This window comes from Corapipo altera, unplaced genomic scaffold, assembly GCF_003945725.1.
Source record: "Corapipo altera isolate COAL_440 unplaced genomic scaffold, ASM394572v1 212, whole genome shotgun sequence".
Taxonomy (NCBI): Eukaryota; Metazoa; Chordata; class Aves; order Passeriformes; family Pipridae; genus Corapipo; species Corapipo altera.
In genome coordinates this window covers 2,309,231-2,313,542 of record NW_020884944.1, presented here as the reverse complement: position 1 = coordinate 2,313,542, position 4,312 = coordinate 2,309,231, and positions in this window count along the sequence as shown.

The following is a 4,312-nucleotide window of genomic DNA, read 5'->3' as shown; positions in this document are numbered from 1 at the left end:
CACAATCCCACCCACGTTTATCTCCAGCATGAGCAGGGCAGCCCCACTGGCCACCTCAGGCTGCTGCACTGACCCTCCTGCCTGCACAGTTCAACTCATCCTCCCCAGCTGGGCACACAGGAACTCCTGGAACCTGGGGAGGAACAGGCATTAGTACTGAAGAGGCTTCATACACTCAGAATAAAGCTGGAGAGGTCCCCCCCAGGTCACGAGGGAAAGCAACCCCACGTTTTGGCTCCCAGGGCAACCCTCAGCCCCTCCTATCCCCTAGGGCCACTGGGATGGACCTCTTTCCCTACACCAGGATCCACAAAGAAGGACCACAACTGCACATGTGCCTTGCAACTGCATCCTCCGATGCACAGTCACCTTCCTGGAAGTCTTCCCTGGACATGATTGTCAGCTTCCAAAATCCTCTACCCAGCTTGCAGAGATTCTTTGCACCTGGCTACGGGCACCCAAGTAAACCAGCCCAGATTGGGACTGATAACCATGTGCAGGTGGTATAAGAAGTCACCTTCCCTGAGACAGGAATTGTGTTTGGCCATGAGCTTGTCATTGTGTCCATTAGGTATCACTACACTGTTCAGGTACACAAGGCACAGCTGAAATGAAAAATCCTTGTGCAGGCATGTGTAACTCAGCCACTGAGTGTGGTGTACCAGGTGTGAAGGAACATGGACATGGTGGCTGCTGTTGTCAGATAGAATATAAGTAGCTATCATGAGGTGATAGAGGCTCCAGATTCTATTTTTATTTTTTTAATATACGCAAACTAAGTTCAACTTCTAGTTCTTTATTTTTAAACATTGACCAGTTCCTTTACTTAATTATATATGACTTTAAAATACTGTTCATGAAAACTTATTAAGTTTCCATAATACCTTGTGGGTGCCTTCCCATTAACATTTCTTAGACTTTCCATAAAGGTGTGATTTATGGCCTTTATGTACAACCACCCATCAGAGAGATTTTGAATAAGACAATCGCTGTGAGTGAACGTTGCTCATGTACGTTAGTGGTTTCCAAGTCAGGCAATTAACTTACAAATGTTTGCAGGCTCTTTCTTCATTTTTTTCATAACATAGTCAGGCACAGTATTAATATCCAGTACCAAGTCTAATAAAATTTCCATTACCTTCTGGGGTTAATAATGAACACAGCAGGGACAAAATCAGTATCACTGTATTAACTATCATTAAATAAGGTATCTAAGCATGAGCATCATAGCAAGTGAGTGTATATAAAAAATTTGTATTTGTCTACTTATCTTATTCAAACTCTAACTTTGACATTAAGCCTTGGATTTGAAAATTAGTAACGTGCAAACACATTGTGCACGGTCAATTAAACTGAACTCCACTATTTCGCATCATCGCAGGAAGTATGAAAACCAGAACTAAACTTCATTTCTGCCAGTTTTAAAAAAGTATTTTAGATTTTTTTTTCATGAATGAAAAAAACTGTCTGAATCGATTGATTTTAAGTATGGCATTCTCTGAACGATTTGATCCTATGTATAACTATTTCAACTTAAAAACCAAATCATGCTGCATATTACAATAGTAAAATTAAATTTTACTACATTCCTTCATTAGCAGCATACATCCATGTAATTAAAATACTTGGAGTTATCAAATCTGAGGCATGTATTATGTCTGGTCTAGCACATGGAAATCTGTGGTAGAGGGCTCAAGGCATGTTCCCCACTGGCTAACCTTGGGCATTTAAGTGTTTCTGTGGACAAGTAGGCTCCATACAACTTGTCAAGCCAGCAAAGAGAGAAAAACACAAACTATGTAGGTCTGAAGTCACCTCCATACATAATAAAATGATGGTACAATCACATTTGGAAAGCAAGGAGTAAAAAGAGAAAATGGCTTATGAGGACATCAGTAAAACAGAAGAGGGAGAGAACAGACAAGGGATCCCAGCTCCCCACATGCTCAGGGCAGTGAACTCACCTGAGCACTCCCATAATCCCATCCAGATTACGCTGGGTGGAAGGGAGAAGGGTAGTGCTAATGTCTCCTGCGGTCTTCTCTCACTACGGACTCAGGACAAAGATAAAAGCATGAGTCCACAGGTTGCACAGGGTAAACAAAACCCAAACTTAGATGATGCCTGTGCATGGCTCTTCCCTGCACTCTTTTCTGTTAAAAGCTTGATGATGGAAGGAGAGGCACCTTGTGAGCACTGATTAACCTCAAAATGCACAAGTCTGCACCGTTCTGGTCCGAGAAAGTTTATTTATGGTTGACCATTATTTGAGAAGACCTGCTACCTGCTCACAGTGCTGCAACAGACTGCACCCACTCCCGTTCTAAAAGTAATCCTGCTGTTCTTAATGTGAACCACACACCGACACTGTAACTAATATTAGTTGGCATTTATTAGCAGTTTGAGATACAAGACAGTCTATGGGCTTAGGAAGTGTGACCTCTTAAGGCAGGCCTCTTCAGTAAAAACAGAGGTAACACAGCAGAGAAATACAATGAGACACTGCCTGCAGTTTCATAATCTCCTTTTTTTTTTCCAGACTGGAAGTACAAGTGAAATGCACAGAGCAAAAAAATTAAACTTTGAAGGACTAAATCTAGACCATGTTGTATGCTAAACATATTTTAGCATACACATTTACAATGAAATAGTTTCATAAGTATCACAATTTATCTTCTCACACAAATGAGAACAAAATTAGTTTTAAACATCTCAGAAGCATATTTTTTTCCTCCTTCAGAGTCAAATGGGGCTGAGGACTTTTTGAACAAAGGGACTTACAGTGACTACCTGCAAGCATCTGTAGCCACATACATTTCTCATTTCCATCTCTATTTTTCTCCTTCTTCCTCAAAGTAATTAAAATATTCCTTTTGCTGGAAGGCCTGCGGGGAATAATCAGAGGGGAGTTCTGAGAGACAACAAGGTCCTGAGGTGAACCATCTTCCTCTGGGTCCTCAGTTAGCACCATCTCCATGGTACCACTGACAGTGCAGTGCTCCTGGTAAACCTTTCTAGGTGTCACTCCAGCAAGCTCTGGTGCCATGTGGAAAGGCTGTTTCCATTGCTCAAAAGACTGAATCTAGGTTTGTGCCTCTGCCCAAGGGCTGACTCACTCCACTCACGTCCACTCTGACTGACCTAGACCCATTTTGTCTGTAAGACTCAAGCTGTGCTTTAGGTAAGTGCAGCTAAATTTGGGAGATGATAATTTTTATTTCTGCACGTCCACTCAATTAATCTGCTCCTGGACTGCCAGTGATAATAATTCTCCAAGAATTACCGATTAAGTCATACAATTAAAATTATTTTCTAAAGCTTCCTATTGTCATCTGAGAACCTTGATGGTGACTCTTGCCATTATAGCTCGTTACCCTTCAGCATCATCACATCCAAAATATGGATTTTGGTTTTTCTTGTTCATTCACAGCATTATAAATGCAATGAAGGAATTACTACTTCATATTCTACTTCTTATTTGCTAGAACTTTCCTTACATAATTTTCCATCTGAGGCTTTTGCAAACTTCTATTTTTTTATTCTTTTATGGTATTTTCTGCAATTCTTCCTCATCTCCATTATTTCTACTGAAATTATTCGCTGTCTTTCCCTTTCAATTTCGTAAAAACCTTGAATTCCCTCCCCAGCCCAAACTGTTTAAGGGCTTTCACTTCTGGTTTATATCAGATAGGCTCAAGCTCTAGTTTTCTGTTTTGCTAAATCCTAATTAAACATCTGGCCCACATACAAATGATGCCTATTACCTCTGTGGCAGCTCTTTCTTTTGACTAATCTAGAAATACTAATTTTCCTATATATTTTGTACCAGAGGAAGTTGTCTTTAAAGATGAGAAACTTTGCTCTTCAAACACTTAGTCAGTGTTAATCATGCAGAGATGTAATCTGCTTTCACACAGCCCTCCCTGCATCAATCCAGGATGAGGTGTTTTGTGCTACCTACCAACCAGAAGACTATTTAAGACCATTTAAACACAATAGGACATAAATATTGAGATTACAAAATAAAGAAGTGAATTGACAAAAAATAATTAAAAAAAAGGCAACAAAACAAACAAACCAAGGGGGAAAATGAATCCTGATGTAAAGCCAGCTAGTTAAACTGTATTCTAGCTACATAGCCACTATTAGCCAACCCCTGCAGTTTCCAGATGTTTATTACAGGATATGCCTGGACAAATCTTCTTTCATAAAAGCTCTTTGACACAAAGACATTAAACTTTAAGTACCTTAACACAACAACAGACCTTTTAAAGGGGATTTACTTAAACTTTTTATATACAAAAACAGCTGG